General features: G+C 43.4%; 1 protein-coding gene across 1 annotated transcript in view; it reads left to right on the top strand.

The window, feature by feature from the left end:
* Positions 1-25,181, top strand: part of PLXNB2 (plexin B2) — a 354,483-nt gene that overhangs the window by 157,160 nt on the left and 172,142 nt on the right. The window contains exon 3 of the mRNA XM_077935826.1: positions 24,442-24,513. The gene's annotated coding sequence lies outside the window, so the exon portion shown is untranslated. The remainder of the gene's footprint in view (positions 1-24,441; positions 24,514-25,181) is intronic.

The following is a 25,181-nucleotide window of genomic DNA, read 5'->3' as shown; positions in this document are numbered from 1 at the left end:
GAGGGAGGGAGAGGGGGAGAGAGAGAGAGGAACTAAATCACAAGAGTTAACCTTTGTGTCAACTTACCCATATCATTCTTGTGCACAATGTCTCTCCATCTGTCATGAGCAGGCATTTATGTGCTGTGGTAAAATTAGCATTTTGGGAAGTTGGATTGAGATATTTTACGCGTTTCCTCTCTAGTTCTCAAATCAAGTTAAGGGCCAAATCAAGTTATATGTGGCAGTACTCTCCTCTGAAACCAAGCAGTACAGTGGTACCTCGGGTTAAGAACTTAATTCATTCTGGTGGTCCGTTCTTAACCTGAAACTGTTCTTAACCTGAGGTACCAATTTGGCTAATGGGGTGTCCCGCTGCTGCTGCTGCCGTGCCGCCGCCACACGATTTCTGTTCTCATCCTGAAGCAAAGTTCTTAACCCGAGCTACTATTTCTGGGTTAGCGGAGTCTGTAACCTGAAGTGTCTGTAACCTGAGGCATCTGTAACCCGAGGTACCACTGTACTTAAAATGCTGCATGCTAGGCTTTGAGTCATACTGGAGTTACAGACTGGATAGCTGTAGGGAAACTATTGCTTTTGCTGAGCAGGTTTAAGGTGCTGGCCAGTTTGGTTTACATAACCAATCCTGCCCATAGATAACATTTTTGTATCCACATAAAGAGGGAGTGGAAGTGGACACTAAATAACAAACAGAGGATTTCAAATTGTATAAAAGCTTTCCATTGACGAAGCACTAAATGACAGAAAGTGGGATTGCGTACAGTCACCCTTCACCCAACTCTGCTCTTATTTCAAAACTGGAATTCAAGTCAAAACAACACGAAAGGAATTTGCAGTTTGGGTTTCCATCTAATCCCAGAACTATTAAATCCTCCAGATTTATATTCATGCAGGACAGTTAGCAAGAGTTTGCCCAGTGTTTGGATACTGAAGTCACAAGGCAAAATGCATAGAACCACAGAATTGTAGAGTTGGAAGGGACTGCAACGGCCATCTAACCCAGCACCCTGTGGTGCAGGAATCTTTTTTGCCCAGTGTGGGGTTCGAACCCTTGAATCATAGAATCATAGAGTTGGAATAGACCACAAGGGCCATCGAGTCCAACCCCCTGCCAAGCAGGAAACACCATCAGAGCACTCCTGACATATGGTTGTCAAGCCTCTGCTTAAAGACCTCCAAAGACGGAGACTCCACCACACTCCTTGGCAGCAAATTCCACTGTCGAACAGCTCTTACTGTCAGGAAGTTCTTCCTAATGTTTAGGTGGAATCTTCTTTCTTGTAGTTTGGATCCATTGCTCCATGTCCACTTCTCTGGAGCAGCAGAAAACAACCTTTCTCCCTCCTCTATATGACATCCTTTTATATATTTGAACATGGCTATCATATCACCCCTTAACCTCCTCTTCTCCAGGCTAAACATGCCCAGCTCCCTTAGCCGTTCCTCATAAGGCATCGTTTCCAGGCCTTTGACCATTTTGGTTGCCCTCCTCTGGACACGTTCCAGTTTGTCAGTGTCCTTCTTGAACTGTGGTGCCCAGAACTGGACACAGTACTCCAGGTGAGGTCTGACCAGAGCAGAATACAGTGGCACTATTACTTCCCTTGATCTAGATGCTATACTCCTATTGATGCAGCCCAGAATTGCATTGGCTTTTTTAGCTGCCGCGTCACACTGTTGGCTCATGTAAAGTTTGTGGTCAACCAAGACTCCTAGATCCTTTTCACATGTACTGCTCTCAAGCCAGGTGTCCCCCATCTTGTATTTGTGCCTCTCATTTTTTTTGCCCAAGTGCAATACTTTACATTTCTCCCTGTTAAAGTTCATCTTGTTTGTTTTGGCCCAGTTCTCTAATCTGTCAAGGTCGTTTTGAAGTGTGATCCTGTCCTCTGGGGTGTTGGCCACCCTTCCCAGTTTGGTGTCATCTGCAAATTTGATCAGGATGCCCCTGAGTCCATCATCCAAGTCGTTGATAAAGATGTTGAATAAGACCGGGCCCAAGACAGAACCCTGTGGCACCCCACTAGTCACTCTTCTCCAGGATGAAGAGTAACCTTGAGATTAAGAGTCTCATGCTCTACTGACTGAGCTCTTTTGAAATGACTAGGTCTATGTGTGCAATGGGGCTTTCCCCCTGCTCCCCCCATGAGCACCCTGCGTAGTCATGCAATCAGTTCAGGGGGTTCTCCCAACCATCCAGAGCAGATCTGGGTGTTGGTGGAGGGTTCGGGGGGAAAGGGGGAAGGGAGCCCCATTGCCCAAACAGACCTTGCTCAACAATTTAGATCAGTGTTTCCCAACCTTTTTTGGGCAAAGGCACACTTGTTTGATGAAAAAAATCTCGAGGCACACCACCATTACAGCCCCGTGACGTCAGCGCGCAGCGTCACGCCGGGAGGGACGCACGAAAGTGTAAGTTTCAATTTTTTTTCCTCCCCTCCTGTGTAAAGGGGAATGCACTCTGCTAAGTAAAGGCACTTGCCACAGCAGCGTCAACGTCACAGCACCCACCGGCACCCAAGAGAGAAGGGGTCTCAGCAGCCCTTTTGCCCGGAAGAGGAGCAAGAACGAGAGGAGGAGGAGGAAGAGGAAGAGAGTCCCCCCCCCAAAAAAAACATTCTCCTTTTGATCTTCCTTATTTGCAATTCCTCATTGCAAAACAGCGGTTGATATAGAGCTGATTTTTTTGTTATTACAGTCCCCACCCCCTCACCTAGAAAAACACCCCCTGTCAATTTTATTATTATCATTATTATTATTATTATTCCCCGCCACTCTGGGAGGCTGAAGCCCTTTAAGGCTTCCTTCTGTCCACTCTCTGTGAATTACCTGCCCGGAGCGGGTTTCTGGGGGGGGGGGCGCTGCTGCCGGTGTCCTCCCCGTCGAATCTCGCCTTGCCCGGCGCGTGGCGGCCGCCCTTTCCCACACTCTGCCAGCTGCGCTGCCAAGCCCCGCGGCTCGGCCTGTCAGCGTTACCGGGCTCGGCGGGCGGTAATTCCCGAAGAAAGCCGGCGGTGCTTGAAGAGCTGGCAAGCCCCCATTTGCATGTCTGTTTTCCGCAGCCCTTGGAGAGGATTAAGTTCCCTCCTTCCTGCCGGGGAACCTCCAAGCTTTGGGGGTGGGGGGGGGGAGGAGGCAGCAAAGCGAGGCAGGAAGGAGAGCGCGGCTTGGCTGGGTGAGCTTTGGCAGGGGCAGGGAATGAGAGCCACGAGGCGGGCGCTGCGGGCGGAAGCGCTGCCCGCCGAGCTTGCAGGCAGCCAGGCAGGCAGACGGCGAGAGCCCCACGCTGGGCGGCCTCTCCTCACCGCCGCCGCCCTGCCTCTCGCCGCCCGACTCGCCCGCCTCCCACGGAGGTAGGCTGGTGTGCCGTGGGAGGGAGGCGGGCGAGTCGGGCGGCGAGCACACGCGGGGCGGCGAGCGAGCTCCCTCCCACATCCCATCGCCGCTCGCTTCGGCCGGCCTACTGGGCTGTCGCAGGCGGAAGGCCTGCGCATGCGCGAGGTTTTCGCGCCTTCCTCCAGTAGGCCGGCCGAAGCGAGCGGCGATGGGATGTGGGAGGGAGCTCGCTTGCCGCCCCGCGTGTGCTCGCCGCCGCCGCCCCGCCTCTCGCCGCCCGACTCGCCCGCCTCCCTCCCACGGAACACAAGGCAACGTTCCGCGGCACACTAGTGTGCTGCGGAACACCGGTTGGGAAACACTGATTTAGATGAACTTCATCCAAAGCATTTTGACCATCTAAGATGAAATTTGTTGATGTTCCCAAGTTCCCAAGGAATTAAACTATATCTTTCTTCATATACCATGGTACCTTGGGTTACATACGCTTCAGGATACAGACTCCGCTAACCCAGAAATAGTACCTTGGGTTAAGAACTTTGCTTCAGGTTGAGAACAGAAATCGTGCAGCAGCAGCACAGCGGCAGCAGGAGGCCCCATTAGCTAAAGTGGTGCTTCAGGTTAAGAACAGTTTCAGGTTAAGAACGGACCTCCGGAACAAATTAAGTTCTTAACCCGAGGTACCACTGTACTAGGATGTTACAGATCCCACAGAATGTGTCACGGTGATTTGAGGAAATCATTTTCAGATTTTGTAACTATTATTTTATATGCTCTTTTTTGCTCCTTGTTTTTATAACAGTTGTCTTGAACTGCACCAACAATAGAAACCAGTTCAGACTCAGATGTACACAGCAGAAGTTTATCATGATTCCTTCCTTCTTGCCTGTATGCAGTCATTGGCGTTCATCTTTTGCAACAAGGAGAGCGTGATGTGAAATCGCATGACTCAGCAACTTAATATCCTCTTTCTTCACTAAAACAGTGGGGCTGATGAGTCAAGGGCTCCTTAGCACTGCAAATTGCTTCACTGACCACAAATAATGCACGTGGCTGTCTGACAAACACTCCCCAAATTACCCAACTTTATTATACAATTCTGGTACTAAATCCCCAAACTTTGCTGTCGGAATAACTTGCAAACAAGTCAAGAGAGCCTTCATCAATAGTTCATATGGGGAAATCAACTAAAGCAGATAATGATAATTATTATTATTAAAGTGATTTAAAAACCAGTTTCAGGGACAGGTTTTGTGTGTGTATGTGTGTGTGTGTGTGTGTGTGTGTGTGAGTGAGTGAGAGAGAGAGAGAGAGAGAGAGAGAGAGAGAGAGAAAACAGATAAACAGAGATTAATGGTTGGAAGGAATGTTTGCCAGTTGTGTTAAGTGAAGGCTTCCCATCCTGATGCTCTCGTGTTTCCATAGTTCGGATTAAAAACTGCAAATGTGTTTCCTGTTTACAGCCTTTTCTTTGCAAGAGTGTGGGGTCAAAGATGTGTGGGTAAAATAAAATAATCTTCCCTAGCCTCAGAATCTTGTGGGGAAAGAAAGGTGAGAATTCCTCCATGGCAAACTATTCAATGGCCATAAATAACTTTGTTAGCCTTTCCTCTGTACTGTCCCATAGCCTCAAACATTGCTGCTCAAATGTCCTTCAGTTCCCAGCATAATGCTTCTTCCTTTCTACCTTCTAGGTCTGATTAGTGTAGACTCAGCACTAGACCCCCTACCCATTATGGTGATGCAAACATTTCTTTTTCTCACACAGCCATGCTGTTGCATACACAATTTGTGGTTTCTGTTGTGAAATCTGAGGTCTGTGCAAGGTGGCGGCAATGGACTAAGTTGCTATTTGTAGGATTTTCAATCAGTTTTCACAGAGCAACCACAGGCCCTGAACTTCCTACAAACAGTTCTTACACAAGTCAGTTGGAACAGTAATGTATTAATTTATAATTGTATACATCTCTATCTCTGATAGACTGTAGGCTTATTTGTATCAGTGGGGTTCTAGTGCATAGCAAATTGTAAAAGCGAAACAAACAGAAGATACCGTACTTTTCTGGGTATAAGACTAGGGTTTTTTTTACTAAAAAATAATGTTAAAGGTGGGATAGCCTTATAGAAGGGGGCTATCTCCCCCCATTTTCTTAATTTTGAGTCCCCCAAAATAGCGTGTGTGTTATAAACGGGAAAATATAGTATATCCATTATACGGCTGCCACTGGATTTATTTTTCTTCCTTACTCAAGAGTCATAGATCTGCTTATGCAAATGAATTGATTCTAACCATAGCATTGAAAGTGGGTTTCAAGTTTAGTACCTACTTTACCTTCTCTGGAGAATAATTTCCTTTACTGGTAATTTTAGCCAATAACGCTTCTTGGTTTATATTTGTTTGCTTTGTTTTTATAGTAGTCCATGGCAATAAAAAATTAAAAATTGGGGGGGGGGGGTGACAGGAATCTTGGAGTAGCAGCTAAAATTCAAGCAAGTATCTCTTCAAAGTCTGAAAGAACTACAAGAATGTAGACGTTGAAGTTGAGAGGGTATTATGGGAAGAAGATATGCTGTGAAAACTCTGTATTTTTTTATCCCTTCTTATGTAAAGTTTATGGCTTGATTAAGAAGAGATCGACAATTATCCATAAATTATGGAGAGAAATTAAGTGCATCATTTTAAGAGCAATTAATATGTTTTGATTGCTAGAAAAATGTTCATTCAGTCACATTTTAATATTAGTGTAAAGCATGTACATATGAAAGAAAACCCTCCTTACCAGATTTAAGTTTGCATGAGAATGGTGCTAATTATAGACTCCTTAGACCAGACTTATTATTTTCCAAGATTACCTTGGTGGACTGGGGGCATCTGTTAGACATGTTCTATTAGAAGAATTCATTGCTAATGGTCTTTTTACTCTGGTGTAGTTCTACTAGTTCTGTAGTAGGATTATACGTTGATTTAATTTCACTTACAGATTCCTTCACCCCACCCTTTTAGCCATTGGCAATGTCTCTCTTTTTGTTTGGAAAGTGAAAGGCTTTCCCTGTGCAGCACAGTGCCATGTGGACATGTATTTTATGCTACACAAATCAGCAGGCAATGGTAGAAAGCGGCTTGGGGTATGGCATTGTTGAATATTACAATGTGGAGGAAAATAAATGGATTGATCTGCTATAGAGGCTTGGCCATATGAAACACACGCACCATAGAAACACACACACACAATTTATATGTGATTATCACTCTAAACAGTATGGGAGGCAGCAAAGAGAGGTTAAGCAGTTAAGCCACAGGAGTAGTAGCGATTCATTTTTTAACAAAGGGGCTCAGGACTGGATGTCAGAATGGGAGAAACGGTGTGTTTCATATATTTAAGACATTCCAACTACACTTTCCATTGTAAGCCGTTCTTCTGGCCATTGTTTGCGAAGGTTCCTCACATCTGTTGTCTGCAGCTGCTCTTTCAGCAGGGAAAAAGCCCTGGGGTGAAATATGCCTTTTTTCCCTCCTCCTTTCACTTGTATTCCTGATGATTTTGGAAGGGGGCCAAGGAAAAATCCTGAGACACGGTCTAAAGAGGGGCGAGTCCCCACCCTCTCCCGGTGCACCTGCAGAAGCAGCAGTAGCTGAATTGCCACGGAATTGACTTGATCAAAAGCAAAAGGGAGAGGAATTTCTGGCTTAGGACCATTGCTAAGATAGCATTTACCTTCCAGGTAAGGAAGAGAGGCAGCCAAGGAATTCTTCATGTGTCAGTCCTAGTAGGCTTACTATGAACTCTTGAGTGGGAGGAGAGAAACAGATCATGTTGTTTCTACATGCTGCTCTTTGATATCAGGGCCTTAGCAATTCATGTTGAAGATTTAGGCTGCTAATTCTAGAGCAGATGCATGATTTTTGACAAAGGCGGCTCATCCCTAGAATTATTCTTACTACTGTCCACTCCTGGACAGTATGGATGGGGAGGGGGAATCAGTTTAGTTCACATTTAAAAGCAAAACTACCTACACAGAAACAACACGTCAACCAAAACACAGCCATCCTTTGAAATTCACACTTCTCTGAATTTTGCAACCCAGTCAAGTAATGTGTACGGAAATGCAGGTACCAGGGCTAAAATGTGCATGAATATACATAGATTCCTGAAAGTAACATACAATAAGTGCATCATATTAAGGTAAAATTGCTTTGCAGAAGTTTGTACATTAGAGGAAATTGCCTACAAAAATGCGTATGTTTGCAGATATTGTTAGCGCAAATATTCTGATGGAATTTTTATGGGGATTTTTTTGTTCTTGTTTTTAATTGCAAACTGATAGATATGTGGAGAACCGAACAATATTGAAAAAATTAGAAACAGAAAAACCTGAACTGACAGATTCACCCATTCCTGTTTTCTAGTACAGTTGTACCTCAGGTTACATACGCTTCAGGTTACAGACACCCTTAACGCAGAAATAGTGCTTCAGGTTAAGAACTTTGCTTCAGGATCAGAACAAAAATCGTGCTCCACCGGCACGGCGGCAGCAGGAGGCCCCATTAGCTAAAGTGGTTTTCAGGTTAAGAACAGTTTCAGGTTAAGAACGGACCTCTGGAACGAATTAAGTACTTAACCTGAGGTACCACTGTACTAGTCTGATAGAATGAGGGAGCAACTTCGAAGGTGGAGTAGGAGTTGTGAAATAGTATGCATGTAGTAAAATGGTACTGTGGTACCTCTGGTTACATACTTAATTCGTTCCGGAGGTCCGTTCTTAACCTGAAACTGTTCTTAACCTGAAGCACCACTTTAGCTAATGGGGCCTCCCGCCGCATGATTTCTGTTCTCCTCCTGAAGCAAAGTTCTTAACCCAATATACTATTTCTAGGTTAGCGGAGTCTGTAACCTGAAGCGTATGTAACCTGAAGTGTATGTAACCTGAGGTACCACTGTACTAGGTATTACTATGAAGATGGATGAAGGAGTAGTAGATGTTACAGGATTATTCCAAGTTTTGTTCCTCTTCTATGACAGTGCAGGGCATGTTCAGATTAGCCCTCCCAGTCTAGTAAAGGGAATTACGAAGCAGCGTAAGACTTGCCTTCCTCCACATGCCAGAACAGGCCTTTATGTGACTGCAGGCAAAATCTTTAATGTGAGAAGTCCGATAGGATGTCTTTCATTAGCTTTGCATATTTCATCTAAGCTTCTTAAAGCATAACTCTGCCTTCAAAAATGATGTCAGCGATTTGACCTTCTGCGCTAATTAGATCCTTGCTGCCACCTTGGAAAGTCTGCAAAAATGCCTGCCTAAATATGTCCAAAAATCTGTGCTTCATTATACCACCCTCTTATTACTTACTGAAAAGTTTTGTGTCGTCCTTGATTGAATGTCATGTTTCCATGTGTCCCAGCTTATGTGCAGGCAATTGGCAGAATAGATTTATTTATTTATTAAAAAGCAAAAGCAAAAAGTGAAGATTCAAACCAAGGTGTGCCTCGCCTTGTATACAGTCTCAAATGTCCAAGGAGTCATCTATGGAAAGAGCTGCTTCAGGTGTACTAACCCTGAAGTAGCTAAAAGGTGACAAGAAATGATAGGGCAAACAGACCTGAAGCTTTTCGGTGGATTTCCCCCCTAGCGAAGCACCAGATGTGGCCCTCCAGAGTTTACTATTTGGCCCTCAGAACTGTCACTAGGATGCACCCCTTCCTGGCTGTGGACCATTTTGTCTGGATAGGCTGTGACCTTGAACTCTGAAGATTCCTCTTGCCTGGCAGGATGAAGGATAGAGAGAGCTGTGAGTGGGTGTGTACAAAGGTTTGATTTGCATTCGTTGCCCCACCTGCTTTCGCTTCTGGCTCTCTCCATTGGCATGTGGCCCTTGGAAGGTTGAACACAAGGCAGTGAATCGCAATTACCTAAGCCCAGCCATGGACCCTCTACTTTTGAAAATGTTGATATCTCCGTGGTAGTTTTTGTTATGTGAATGGTACCACGGACCCCCCTTGGGTGGGCCTGTTGACCACCAATTGGGAACCACAATGGAATGTGGTTCTGGGCTAGTTGATTTTTCCATGGTCTTTTCTTTGTTTTCTTTTGAAATACATTTATAACAACTTACGGACGTTTAACTTGTGTGCATTCAGCTTTATAAACATGGTAAAAAATAAATTAAAAGGGGGCGGGCATTCACTGGGAAATGCTTTGGGTTTTGGGTTTAGGCATGATCCCCAGAATGAAACTCCTATATAAGCTGTATACCAATTGTGCAAAAGATGTGTTGATAGCAAGACACAAAAGCAGAAGTGTGAAATGCACAAACTGCTGCTGGTAACTGCAAATGTTTTGGCATTGCTCATCTTGTAGCTGGAAACCTTTAAGGCACTAGAAGATGTGGGATTAATGAGGTGTATGTTACTACTGTGTGATTAAAGTTTGCTCAAACTTGTTACAAACTCCGCTAACCTGGAAGAGTTACCTCGAGTTGAGAACTTTGCCCCTGGATGAGAATGGAAATCATGTGCCGCTTCTAGTTAAGAACAGTTTCAGGTTAAGAATGGACCTCCAGAACGAATTAAGTTCGTAACTGGACGTACCACTTTAGCTTACTGCTTCATCTGTTTTTGAGTACTTGTGCTATAATTGCTTACCACCCCCCAGGGAATTCTGTTCCCTTAAGGGCAATATTGACAACTTTGTATAGAAAGTACATACTGTCTATGTACAGACAAACAGGAAGTAGACAGGTTTATATTGTTTATCCCATTCAATCCATAGATAGTTTTCAATTCTCCACTTCACCCCTCAACCCCTCACCCCTATTTGTTGGGCATGGGTGTTGCAAAGTTTATAGTCTTATGACAAAAAAATACAGTTCTTAAAAAGTTGGGTGCCACCCCCAACTATTTGCTGAGCCGTGTCAAGATTCCAAGGGGTTCCAGACACGCACCCAGGGTCTGTGTTCCCTTGGAGAATAGAGACATTGTGGAAGCTGTCATAGAAATATGGTTTATTCACCTATTTACACCTTCATTCTGCAAGGAGGGAGTCCAAATCCTACAGCACAGTCATTTCAAGAGGGGCTTGTACCCCACAGCAGTGCAGCTCTAGGGTCCAAGGCATCTCTCCCAGCCAGCCTGCAGCCAGCCTGCCCAAGATGGATCCCAGTCTTCCTTCCTCCTTCTTCTTCCCAGCAACCCTTGCTCAGGAATCTCTTTCCCTGTCTCCTTACCCTTAACTTGACCACCTTCCAAACCCCCAGTCTCTATTCACACCCCAGGGCAAGTGGGGGGAGGGACAGTTCTCTTGCATTGCAAATGGCCCTCAATGTATTGTTTCTTAATGGCCCTGGCTTGGCCAGGTCGTTCTGCATTGGCTAGCCCAGTAATTACTCTGTAGCTTGTATTTCTCCCTTCACATCACAAATAATCAAAATCCTACCATTTATTAATTTTTAAGAGTTCAAAGGGGTCCCCCCCCCTTAAGAAAGTCCATCTCCCAAATCTTCAATTCAGATAACTTGCAGACTCTGTGGATTGCAAGTATTGCTGTTCTGGTTGATTTTCTTTGGTCGTAAACTGATGACTCGTGTGTTCTTTGTTAAGTGATAAACATTATGCAGAGAACAAATTCTGACTGTACAAAAAAAAGTATTGAGAACCAAAAGTAGAAAATTGGGGAAGGGGGTGGGGAGCCTGCAAGGAAGAAGAGCTCTCTGCATTTCAGTGGAGCCACTTTTTAAACTGTTTTTATTGTTTGTGGTTTGGATCACTTTGGATGGCCATTAACATTCATTTCACAAAGAGCACCATTGAAAGGACTGAGGAATGTCTGTGGCCACTGTGGATTTCTTCCATGCCTACAGGAAGAGTAAATTAGTTACGAGAATTTGACAGACTGTCCCTGGTGAGTTAACCCCTTCCTTTCAGCTTTCTCATTATTCCATTTTTTAAAAAATTTTTTTAAAGGAAACTGCACAAAGTATCGTTTTCCTTTTATGAGAAGCTGCTCATACAAATGGAGGCAGGCAAAAAAATCACATTTGTTTAGCTTTCACATGAAAGGGGAAATTATTTTTTTGCTGTTCAAGGGAGATTCCCCCCCCCCCCTTGATAACATTTCCTTTCGTTTCTTTCGGGTTGATTATTTGTAGAAAAATGGTCAACATTTGACAGCTTCATTTGACAAGCACCAATAAAAAGCTTGTGTTTATCCAGATGATACTTTGGAGTACATGTTCTCTAGGAAAACAAGGAATCACAATATTAAAACAGGTGTTCTCTTTAGTAACCTGAGTCACGTCTGTATTCTTGCCAGCTAGACTCGCCACTTGAATGGGACATACTCTCTTACAGAGTGTAATCTGATTTTTGCGAAGGTAAAGTTTGTTGATATGTTCATTTCCATTTTTGATGTGATAAACAAGGAACATTTATTTTGAGCCTGTAAACTGGAAAGAGGGGAAATCCTTCGAATAAGTAATACATGTAGGCAGGGGTTTTTTTCAGCAGGCACATGCCAGAACTCAGTTCTGGCACCTTTTAAGTGGGCACTATTGCCATTATAAGGGATACGGGTGGCGCTGTGGGTTAGACCACAGAGCCTAGGACTTGCTCATCAGAAGGTCAGTGGTTCAAATCCCCGTGACGGGGTGAGCTCCCGTTGCTCGGTCCCTGCTCCTGCCAACCTAGCAGTTCAAAAGCATGTCAAAGTACAAGTAGATAAATAGGTACCGCTCCAGCGGGAAGGTAAACAGTGTTTCCGTGCGCTGCTCTGGTTCGCCAGAAGCGGCTTAGTCATGCTGGCCACATGACCCGTAAGCTGCACGCTGGCTCCCTCAGCCAATAAAGCGAGATGAACGCCACAACCCCAGAGTCAGTCACGACTGGACCTAATGGTCAGGGGACCCTTTACCTTTTATTGCCATTATAAGAGAACAAGGGAGGTGTTCATGGTGAGTTCTGTCCCCTCTTTTTCTAGAAAAATAGCACTGCATGTATGGGAAGTCCTACAAGATGTTGATGGCAAAATCCGTTTGGTTAACTGTTTCTTGCCTAAATGGTATGTAAGTTGTGCTTAAGAAAAGAATTGTTGCCAGGGCAGGAGGTTTGTGTCTGCTTCATAGAAATACTGACAGCCTACCTAAGTGACAAGGACCTGAAATGAAGTGTTTTGTTACCACTTGCTAGAGTCACTTAGCTCAGTGGTACATAGACTTTGGTCTTGTGAGAGAGATCTACTTTTGATTTTTTTTTGCTAGACACCAGAGATGCAGGACAAGGTGCGAAAGGCACATACTCTTAGCATTAAAGAAATTTCAGGCTGAGAACTTCTTGTTGCTTTTTAGTAACAAAACTGAGCAGAACTCACAGTCTTTCCACACAAAATCTATTCTTGGTTATCTCCCCTCCATTGCATTGATATAACTTGCATTTTTTTGTGTGTGTGCACGTGTGGGGGTGCCATTTTGTTTTTGGGTATTGTTAAAAATTTGGAACTCCGAAATCCTTGTCAATCTAGCACTAGTCATCCAGAGATTTACCAGTGAGATGCCTATTTACTTTCTTCCCACCACAGAGTGTAACTTATAGTCCCATTAATGTAGTCAAACCTCATGGATGTTTTGAAGTGAGTACCTTTTGCTGGTTCATAGAGGAACAAGAGTTTTCATTCCGGGGTGGGTCTTGCAGCCAATTTCATTTTATTGCACATGTAGGTAGCAGGTGACTTGGGGTTTTAAAGTGGCTGAAATTCTGAAGGGAGAGTAAGGAATTTAAGTCATGTAGTCTGAATATACATCCTATAGCAGTTTTGATCCAGTAGAGTGCCTGGATGGGAATCCTATAAACAGTTTGATGGCTACATATGTGTTATATGGAGATATATGTGATTAAATATTCTTGCCGAATTGTTGCTGGCTTCCATGGGGGAGCATTTCACACACTATAGAGCATCTTGACAATAACACACACACACACACACACACACACACACACACACACACACACACACTGCAACAGAACCATCCTTTAAGCTTCCACTTTCAACAGTATCAGCCTGTGTGAGAGAGAAAAATAACTTGTTAACATTCAGATTTGGATGGTGTAATTTTGCTAATTTGGCCCTGGATCTTCCTATAACCTCTCCCAACATGCTTCAAATAGAATGACATTTGAAGTAAACCAATTTTTCCCATCTTCAAAAAATGCACAATACAAGACCACAGCTGTCTGCATCCTTTTAGCAAGCTGCCACTTCTCTGTGTTCCCCCATCAGCCACTTTCTCCCATCACTGAGGTGGTTCCTGATTTGTCTGTCACTGACTGTCGTTTTGCCCATTATTTGTACTTTATCGCCCTTTCCACTGCGTACTTCCCTCACCGTGTTCTTCCATATAAATCAAATTCTCCTCCTCCCCCTGCCCCGTCAACAGACCCTGTCCTTAAATGTTCCTTCCTCACTACTTATTTCTCTCCTGCATTGTCTGAGGTAGAAAGATGGTGCAATAACACGCCAATGCTTTCCATGATAATATATGATTGCAATTGGGGAGCCTTTTAGAGGCATAAATCTTATGGTATCCTAATTACAGTGCTGAATAATACTAAGCTAAATTACGCCGAATGAATAAAACCAAAAGCCAAATGCAGAAATTCTCAGTGTATGTTGAAAATTACACTGCAGTGTACAATGCAAGTTTCTATACGGGATTCACTATAATATAGATAAGCTTTGAGATGTGGAGGTAAAAAGGTACAATGGATGTTGTGGGGCTTTCAAGTATATGGGTCTGTTCTTGGATTTGGTACAGGAATTGAATTGGTGGTAGGAAGACATAAGTACAGTGGTACCTCGGGTTACAGGCGCTTCAGGTTACAAACTCCGCTAACCCAGAAATAGTACCTCGGGTTAAGAACTTTGCTTCAGGATGAGAACAGAAATCGTGCTCTGCCGGCATGGCGGCAGCAGGAGGCCCCATTAGCTAAAGTGGTGCTTCAGGTTAAGAACAGTTTCAGGTTATGAACAGACCTCCTGAACGAATTAAGTTCTTAACCCGAGGTATCACTGTATGGATGTGCTGGTGTACTCAGGTTTATGGGAATCATCTTAAAACTCCCAAATTACCAGATTATGGGAAAGCAGTAATAATATATAGCACTGTTGCCATTAACTTGCAAACACACAATTCTCAAAAAAATGATTTATAGCAGGGGTGGAGAACCTATTGAACTCTGAGGTCCATGTTTCCTTTTTGTTGCTCATCTTCGAAAGGCTACATACCAGAACTGAATGGGCCAAGGCTGGCAATGGGCAAGGTTACACTTCCCCAATCAACCCCACTTCCACACATACATACCCCAACCAGCGGATGCGCTTGGCAAAAGCACTTTAGCTTCACCGCAGCTGGGCTTTAAAACAGCATTCTAATTAGTCAGGAGCGTCAGTTTTATGGAGTGACTCTGATTCCGCGGCAGAAATGGAAAAATTGATGGACTTCTTTTACAATACGGAACTGACTCTTTTTTCTTTTTGAAATAAAAAGCAATTAAAACAAAATATAACATTTACAAGCAACAGAGTACCTAACTTAACAGAATCCAGTATCATATCCAGCATAAGCAACACTTCTAATTCAGCCCATAAAGTCCCATTCTGAGTAAATGTACTTCCCAACTTGGCAAGTACAACTTGGGTCCAGGTTACCCAAAGGACTAGCAGCCATTGTATAAAACTGTAAGAAAATTTATTCATGTGGAAATTTTATTCATGGTTCTGCGCTCTACCGAAGATCACAGAGTATGGACCTGAAAATTGCATTTCCCACCATTGCCCTTCCACTCTGGAATGCCTTTCTCTTAGAAATATGTGAAGCATTGTCCATCAGTTGCTTCAGACATCCCTCTTCTAAAAACATATACTTTTTTCCAGGCTTTCCATGATCCATAAGATCCAACCCTGCTATTATTCAATTTCTGTTTTTATCTCTTTTTATAAAAACTGTTTTGGGTTTCCCTGAACAGACTCCCTCAGAAGGTTGTGGTCTCTCCTTCCTTGGAGGTTTTTAAGCAGAGGTTGGGTGGTCATCTGTCATGGACCATCCTGCATTCCTTCAAACTCTTATGTTTCTATGATTTATAAATATAAAATATGTATAAATATAGTTCTAACACGGTGTGGCTATTCCTGGTTCCCTGAAGCAAGCGCATCAATGCTGGTATCTTCTTGATCAAAGCAAACAAGGTATTTGTAGCCACTGCAATTCTTCTGTGTGCACAAGTTTTCTCCAGTAAAGATCTCAAGAGTAGCATTGCTAATTTCCCAAAATTACCTCTCTCTCTCTTTTAAGTACATGTGTAAGATGTGTGTTCATGCACACCAACATGAACCAGCAGATTTAGTAAATGTCAATGTATTCTAACTACCAACAAATAGCAGTACAGTATAAGAAAAAGAAACCAGAATCTAAAACTAAATGTTGACCTTCCTTTTTCTTGTGTTCACCTATGAAGGCTCTCTACCCAGTGGACTGATTGTAGGTTTAATACCGAGTGCTTATTATCTAGGTAGTATTATCTAGTTTTTAATTTTTCTTTGCTGCTAAAAGCAGTTCTAGAACAGCTTATGAGTGTAGCACAGTGCTCAGCATATTAAATACCTGACCTTTTTATGATGTGTAATTTTCTGTTTTGAAAGGGTTTTTTTTAAAAAAAAAAAAGAAGGAGTTATATAACATATAGCACATTTTTCACATTTTTCAACATCTTTTTAGCTTATGGGTGTTGCTTTGCAGCTAGTTTTGAAACTCTGTTGTGAGAACTGGTCCTCTTTCATATCCAACAGCACCTCCCATCCCAGGTGGGAAGCTACTCAAGGATGTTTTCAAAAGACAAAAGCTACTGTTCAAAAAAATAGGAAAACCCCACATATGCTAGGGCAATGTTCTTCATCCTCGTGTTATTGAACTCTCATAATCCCCAGCCAGCTGGGTTGGAGCGATGGGAGTTGTAGTCCATCTGGGGGCCTAAGGTTCAAGAACACTTTTGTTGTTTAGTCGTTTAGTCATGTCCAACTCTTCGTGACCCCATGGACCAGAGCACGCCAGGCACTTCTGACTTCCACTGCCTCCCGCAGAACGCTATCCAACCATCTCATCCTCTGTCGTCCCCTTCTCCTTGTGCCCTCCATCTTTCCCAACATCAGGGTCTTTTCCAGGGAGTCTTCTCTTCTCGTGAGGTGGCCAAAGTATTGGAGCCTCACCTTCAGGATCTGTCCTTCCAGTGAGCACTCAGGGCTGATTTCCTTAAGAATGGATAGGTTTGATCTTCTTGCAGTCCATGGGACTATCAAGAGTCTCCTCCAGCACCATAATTCAAAAGCATCAATTCTTCGGCGATCAGCCTTCTTTATGGTCCAGCTCTCACTTCCATACATCACTACTGGGGAAACCATTGCTTTTACTATACGGACCTTTGTTGGCAAGGTGATGTCTCTACTTTTTAAGATGCTGTCAAGAACACTACTCTAGAACAAAGCCAAGTGCTTGGCCATATGTAGGACTCATGTGGAAGTGGTTTGCCTATGAAAAGCCACATGACACAGAAAAGCTATCTGTGGACAAACACCAGCTCCCTCAGCCTTAAAGCGAGATGAGAGCCACAACTCCATAGTCTCCTTTGACTGGACTTAACCGTCCAGGGGTCCTTTTTTACTATCTCCATTCTATCCCGATCCTGGGTAAACATTAGGTTGCCTTACAGGCAGATGAATGTAAGGTAAAGGTAAAGGTACCCCTGACCATTAGGTCCAGTAGCGAATGACTCTGGGGTTGCGGTGTTCATCTCGCTCTATAAGCCAAGGGAGCCGACGTTTGTCCACAGACAGCTTCTGGGTCATGTGGCCAGAATGACTAAGCCACTTCTGGCAAACCAGAGCAGCGCACGGAAACGCCGTTTACCTTCCCGCCAGAGTGGTACCTATTTATCTACTTGCACTTTTTGGCGTGCTTTCGAACTGCTAGGTTGGCAGGAGCTGGGACTGAACAACGGGAGCTCACTCCATCGCAGGGATTTGAACCACTGACCTTCTGATCAGCAAGCCCTAGGCTCTGTGGTTTAGACCACAGCACCACCCGCGTCTACCCCTAAATCAAAAGTGTCACTGGACAAGAGGAGTTAGTGTTATTGTTTCATGCAACATTGCTTGAACAAAGGCCTCAACTAGAGCCAGGGCCTTTTTGGCTGTGGCCCCGGCCTGGTAGAATGCTCTCCCACAAGAGACCAGGGCCCTGTGGGATTTGACATCTTTCCGAAGGGCCTGCAAGACGGAGCTGTTCCTTCAGGGCTTTGGGCAGGATGCAGTTTGACTTACTTTCTTTTTCTAAAACAAGCCTAAAGGAGGCTCCCAACCCACTCACAGGTCCTTGTATGATCAGTGGAAACATTTGGTCCTGGAAAGTATTAACCACTCTCATTTCCAACCTGATAATTGCCACCTGCCCAGATTTTAACTTGTCTGAATTAATTTTAAGATGTATTTTAATTAACTGATGTCTGTTTTTATGCATATTGTGTTGTTTTTATGATGTTAGCCGCTCTGAGCCCGGCCTCGGACAGGAAGGGCAGAATACAAATTTATTATTATTTTTATTATTACATTACAAAAATAGTCACATGCCATTTCTAAGGCTCTCTGTGCACTTCTGCGATAAAAATGCTTTGGGAGGTTGACACAGGCCATTTAAAATGCTTCATAAAATAGTATCTTCCAGCTATACTAAGTATTTTAGAAATCACATATTGTTCAGCTTCCATTGGAGCCTGAGCATATCTGGAACTGCAAGGTTCCAGTTTTGCATGGGATCCTTTTTTTCCCCCAAATCCCAGCTCCTGCAGATTGATTATCTGAGCTGGGCTGGGCTGGGGATTTTGAGCTAATACCATGTTTGCGATAACCCCTTCACCTACAGGGAGATGGAGATGAATGTAATAGAGCAAATACTGGTGTATTTTTGAGGGAGAAAAGCTCTCAGACACACGACCCATAATACGAAAATAATGATGATAGCACAATTTCAGTATACGTTCTGCCCCTGAGGTAGTAGTTAATGGCTGTACTTTAGATATATAGTAACAACTGGAAAATATGGTGAAAAGAAAAGAAAAGAAAAGAAAAGATGCGATTAAGTCTGAACACTGCCCTCTAACAAACACATACACAAACCCGAGAGAGAATGGTTCCTGCTGACTTCTGCGATGTCTTTCCTGCCTACACCAAGTATTTGAATCGGTTGATGTAAACACTTAAAGTAAACTTTCCCACATTTTGATATTAATAGGCAGAAACAGTTCCTTGTGATCCTCCACCAAGTTGTTTGGCTTTCCATGTTCATCTTGGTCTTATTATTATGGCCTCGGTCCAGTATATCTGAAGGAGCATCTCCACCCCCATCATTCTGCCTGGACACTGAGGTCCAGCGCTGAGGGCCTTCTGGCGGTTCCCTCACTGCGAGAAGCCAAGTTACAGGGAACCAGGCAGAGGGCCTTCTCAGTAGTGGCGCCCACCCTGTGGAACGCCCTCCCACCAGATGTCAAAGAGAAAAACAACTACCAGACTTTTAGAAGACATCTGAAGGCAGCTCTGTTTAGGGGAGCTTTTAATGTTTGATGTATTACTGTATTTTAATATTTGGTTGGAAACCACCCAGAGTGGCTGGGGAAGCCCAGCCAGATGAGCGGGGTATAAGTAAATTATTATTATTATTATTATTATTATTATTATTATTATTATTATTATTATTATTTATTTTATTCTTCATTTTTGAAAACTGCAAAAATTACAGCAGAGAGTTGCTTTTCCCCCCAAGCCTAGAGAGCTGGATGTTGGGTTTCTTCTTGATTCAGGTTAATCATTTGTATTCCTGCCAATATTATATGCAGGATTCTTAACACAGTATTTGGTCATGGAAGGTGGGAGTTGTTGTCCAGTAACATACAGGGATCCAAAGTTGGAGAAAGATGCCATAGAGGTATTGCTGTCTTTCCTGGGTCAAGCAAAATTACCTGAGAAGCTTATTGAGTCATGTAAAACACATGCACATACTCCTGCGAAATACAAGTCCAATCCCATACCCTACAACATTTCCCTGATGAAAATAGGGAAGACCTATTCAATAATAATAATAATAATAATAATAATAATAATAATAAGTATTAGTACAGTGGTACCTCTGGTTAGGGACGCGGCTGGCGCTGTGGGTAAAACCTCAGCGCCTAGGACTTGCCGATCGTATGGTCGGCGGTTCGAATCCCCGCGGCGGGGTGCGCTCCCGTTGCTCGGTCCCAGCGCCTGCCAACCTAGCAGTTCGAAAGCACCCCCGGGTGCAAGTAGATAAATAGGGACCGCTTACTAGCGGGAAGGTAAACGGCTTTTCCGTGTGCGGCTCTGGCTCGCCAGAGCAGCTTCGTCACGTTGGCCACGTGACCCGGAAGTGTCTCCGGACAGCGCTGGCCCCCGGCCTCTTAAGTGAGATGGGCGCACAACCCTAGAGTCTGTCAAGACTGGCCCGTACGGGCAGGGGTACCTTTTTACCTCTGGTTCTATTCAATAATAATAATAATAATAAGTATTAGTACAGTGGTACCTCTGGTTGCGAACGGGATCCGTTCCGGAAGCCCATTCGCAACGTGAAAAACCCGCAACCTGAAGCACTGTATTTGCACAGGTGCGCGGTGCAATTTGGTGCTTGTGCGCATGCACGAACCTCAATTTAGCACTACTGCGCATGCACAAGCAGCGAAACCCGGAAGTAACCCTTTCCGGTACTTCCGGGTCGCCACGGGACGCAATCTGAAAAAATGTAACATGAAGTAAACGTAAGATTAGTATTATTGGTATTAGTGTTTTGTTTTATTTATACCTCACCCATCTTACTGTGTTGCCTCAGCCACTCTGGGCATCTTCCAACATATATAAAAACATAATAAAACATTAAACACTAAAAAAAGCCTTCCCTGTACAGGGCTGCCTTCAGATGTCTTCTAAAGGTTGTATAGTCACTTATCTCCTTGGCTTGAGGGTCATATAACTCCATACCCTCCAATATTTATCCGATGAATATAGGGACATCCTAAAGAAAAGTGGGAGATTGCAGGATCAAATCAGAAACCAGATCGACTTCTGTAAATCTGGGACTGTCCCTGGAAAATAGGGACACTTGGAAGGCTTGCAAGCCCCTTTATGTCAAAACTTCTTGTGTGGAGTACGTTATGGGAAGAAGTTCGTTTTTTCACAAGAGGGCAAGAATATTCTTGCAAGCTCCACCATATGGACTGTGAAACCACCTTAGGCTGCTTCTCAATCAGCTCTGTGTTTACACCTTGTTTCCTTAGGATTTGTCAACAACCGTAGGCATACAATATTGTTTGTTTGTTTGTCTGTCTGTCTGTCTGTCTGTCTGTCTGTCTGTCTGTTTGTTTTTAAATAACCAAATTGGTGATGAAAACCTCTAGACTGAATGATTCTCTTGAGTTTTCTTTTGTGTTCATATTCACAGCTTGCAATTTAATTTTATTCACTACAAGTTTCTCTTTGGACACTTCACAGTTTTTAAATAAATAACGAACTAGCGAACTGGAGTTAAGAGCATGTTCTTTACATGACTTTTCCCAAATTGAAAGCAGACTGGACGTAGTCATCTGAGACTGTGAACTATAATAATAATAATGTAAACCTCACTGGAAGTCACAGGAGCAACATACCAAAAAAAAAAGCAATAAAGGGTTTTGCTTTTACCTTTAGAATTACCCAGTAGGTTGGAAATTATTCTGATAGAATGCTATGACTTCTAGGCTATCATTGCTGTGCAGGCAGGTATGTAGTCCTAAGAGGATAAAGGGCTCTTAGCTATGCCTTATCGAAGTTTTTGTCACTCACCTTCTCCCCAGCCCCTCTAATAAGCAGCAGACGGTCACTGTATTTTGATAAGGTCTTTCTTATTTCCCCTGTGTTAGGTCGTAGACCTTTTGTCCAACAACAGAGAATCAGTAAAGATACTATTCATATTATTATTATTATTATTATTGCTGCTGCTGCTGCTGTTACTGTTATGATTCCACTCCACTGTGTTTATTCAGTTTTGCTCCGAGTGATTGAGGGTCAATTAACTCTTTATAGGGCAGGTTTTGGCTGCATGTACAGACTAGTGATTTTCAGAGTATGCCCACTGAAATCAATCCACGAGTTCGCTGACGTTAAGGGATCTGTTGCAAGTGTGAATAATAATGGGTGTGGAATACAGATGCCCATGTCTCTCTTCACATTTGACTTCTACATAAATAAATGCATAAATACATCATTTTGCTTGCATGCCACTTCTCTATAGTTAAAACATTGCTCGTAACCAATACAAATACACCAAAAATCATGAGCAATAAATAAAATACATCAACATATATACAACAATTTCCACATAAAACAGAGAATCTAAAAATAAAGATACAAAAATAATAATATCAACAACGGCAACAACCCCCCAAAAAAACCCCTAAACAATACCCCAACCCAAGATGTGCATTTTAATGATTGGAGCATTACTGCTTTATGTTTGCTTTCTTTAATTTATGGGTGGCGGGACAGAAATCTTAACAAAAAAGGAGACACTGCAGAAGTTGCAATAAAGTGCAAGTTATAAAACTAATTTCCCTTATACCTGTATATGACCACAAAATGCACCTGAGCAGTAAACGAACATAGAACTTTTTCCCCTGCTATTGCTGAAAGACCCATTCTTTCTATGTGTTACAGCCTCATATGGCTGTTTTACATAAGTCTATCTAGAGCAGTGGTTCTCAACCTGTGGGTCCCCAGATGTTGTTGGACTACAACTCCCATCATCTCTGAGCTCTGGCCTTACTAGCTAGGGATGATGGGAGTTGTAGTTCAACATCTGGGGACCCAAGGTTGAGAAAGGCTGATCTAGAGGCAGCAAAGCAGAACTGTTACTTGAAAGCATGAATTGACTGTGCAGCAAACTGACTCCTCTTCAACAGGTTCTAGATACTTGATCCTTCCCAAACGTCCTTGTGCTCTATAAAATATTACTTGATACCTCTATGCCACTTCGTTTGATTTTTTTTTCTCTCAAATAAGCTCTATTGGGTGGGGGGAGTTAAGTTTGGAAATCAAATAATACAGGCTAGTCCTGTGGAAATGCCTTTTGGAGAAGCCATATGCTACTTGATTTTCTCGGTGCCAGAATAAAATGCTGCTGGCATTGTTGTGTGGAGCGGCAGTAGTTCTCCAAAGGGAGAAGAAGAAGGTCCAAGTCATTAGTCGAAAGTAAACCTTCCAGTTACCAAAGTCCTGAGAATTGCTGGACTGCTTAGGTATTTAAATAGTCGTGATTGCTGTGCCATCTGTGTCCTTAATTCTTTGCCCTCAAGGAATCTGTAATGTAAAGAATATGACAGGAGAGTGATAAACTGTCTTGGAGATGCATATGTCAGAGTTAGGTTAGCACACTTGACTGAAGCCCAGGTTTTATGCTAAGGTAACCTTCCAGCTTGCATTGAGTTGTTCTGTGTCCCAAGATTCTTGCTACACTTGGAATGCCAAAAGGGAATTCTGTACAAGCCCTGCTGTGAATGTTTCCTGTACAAGCACTTCATTAGCTGGCAGCAAAACCAAACCAAACAAAAACACAGAAACAAATGAGCATCCAATATCTTCCTGGTTGCTTGGTATACAACACTGACAAAACTCTTGTGACTCATATTAAAAAAGAATCTTGTAGCAGGGGTTTAAAACTAGGAAAGACACAGACCACAGATAGGAGGAGGAGGGCCACTGGAATCAGTGGAAGGTTACCTTAGCATAAAACCTGGGCTTGGCCTTCATTTTAGTAGGTCATTTCCGAGTCTGACTTCTTTGGATATTGAAATGTATTCTCCAGATTGATTTGAGAGCACCTAAATCTGTGCAAAGGGACGCAGGTGGCGCTGTGGGTTAAAGCCTCAGCACCTAGGACTTGCTGATCGAAAGGTCGGCGGTTCGAATCCCCGCGGCGGGGTGCGCTCCCGCCGTTCGGTCCTAGCGCCTGCCAACCTAGCAGTTCAAAAGCACCCTTGGGTGCAAGTAGATAAATAGGGACCACTTACTAGCGGGAAGGTAAACGGCGTTCCGTGTGCTGCGCTGGCTTGCCAGATGCAGCTTGTCACGCTGGCCACGTGACCCGGAAGTGTCTCCGGACAGCGCTGGCTCCCGGCCTCTAGAGTGAGATGAGCGCACAACCCTAGAGTCTGTCAAGACTGGCCCGTACGGGCAGGGGTACCTTTACCTTTTACCTTTAAATCTGTGCAAAGGGACGCGGGTGGCGCTGTGGTCTAAACCACTGAGCCTAGGGCTTGCCGATCGGAAGGTTGGCAGTTCGAATCCCCGCGACGGGATGACCTCCCATTGTTCAATCCCTGCTCCTGCCAACCTAGCAATTCGAAAGCACATCAAAGTGCAAGTAGATAAATAGGTACCGCTCTGGCGGGAAGGTAAATGACGTTTCTGTGCTCTGCTCTGGTTCGCGAGAAGCGGCTTAGTCATGCTGGCCACATGACCCAGAAAAACTATCTGCGGACAAACGCCAGCTCCCTCGGCTTGTAAAGTGATATGAGCACTGCAACCCCGCGACTGGACTTAACGGTCAGGGGTCCTTTACCTTTACTTTAAATCTGTGCAAAAGGTTGTGTGATATAAATGTGATTTAAATTTCGGCAAGTATTTAACCTTTCTCCAAAAGGAAGTGCTTCGTTTAGGCTTGAGTTCTTAACTGGGCAAGCTGAGAAAGAAAATCTCAAGTAACAACGAAATGAGTCAGACTGCTCCTGATCCATGCAAGGCAGCTGACCTGAGTGGCAGAGTGGTTCAAGGCCTTGCTCATAAGATCTTTTTACCAGAACTGTTGGAGTCTGAAACAGCTTCTGACCCTGACAAATAGTTATTCATTGGGATCTTTAATGTGAAAAATGTTTTCTGTTCTGAAAAATGGAATTGGCAAGGGCTGGAAAAAGAAAGAAGTGCTTATAACAGTGCACTAAAAAGAATAATGTTCCTTTCCCCCTTTTTTAGGTAAAAATAAAAATAAAAGAAGAAGTTACCTGTGGAAAATTAAGTGAAGTGAAAGAAGAACCAGAGAAGAACGTAAGTACTTCTCCCTGTTGAAAAGCTTGATAGTATGTCAGACCTGCCAAGGAATATTAATTCTTCTAAAAACAGAAAACACTGGGTTCAGAATGATAGACATTTTAAAGATAAGTTATGTAAAGTGTAGCATGTTTAACTGTGCATATGTGGACTGCAGATTATAAAAATATTAATTTCCTTTGCACAGTTGTTTGGAAGACAGTGAAAGAGGCATCTTCGTGATTTTACAAATAGCCTAGGAACAAGCCCAGTTTAATTATCTAAAAACATTATTAGGCTGATTACCACGTTTTCTTTTGCTTTATGACTTTTATTGCTGGCTGTGGGAGTATAGGGGCATGTAGCAGTGTTTTTATCTGCACTAAGTAACAAGAATGCATGCATTTGGAGCATAAAGATTAGAGATGTTCAAAACATGGAACTTAATAGTGGGAGTTGATGGGATGTTTGTCAACAGCTGTATGGATGACGTTAGCTAGTGTTTAATACCAGCACAAAACTCTAGCCTTCTGTCAGTGGCAGAGAAACGAACACAAAAAACTGAGGAATATTTTTGTTGCAATCTGGTATGTTTTTATCTCATATGTATGCAGGCAAGGCAAAGCATAGCAGGCATCTGCAAATGTACTGTGCACAGTTATGAAAAGTATGATTTTTTCACATTG

This window comes from Podarcis muralis, chromosome 10, assembly GCF_964188315.1.
Source record: "Podarcis muralis chromosome 10, rPodMur119.hap1.1, whole genome shotgun sequence".
Classification (NCBI taxonomy): Eukaryota; Metazoa; Chordata; class Lepidosauria; order Squamata; family Lacertidae; genus Podarcis; species Podarcis muralis.
The sequence above is the reverse complement of the archived record's forward strand: the minus strand, read 5'-3'. Positions and strand labels throughout refer to the sequence as shown.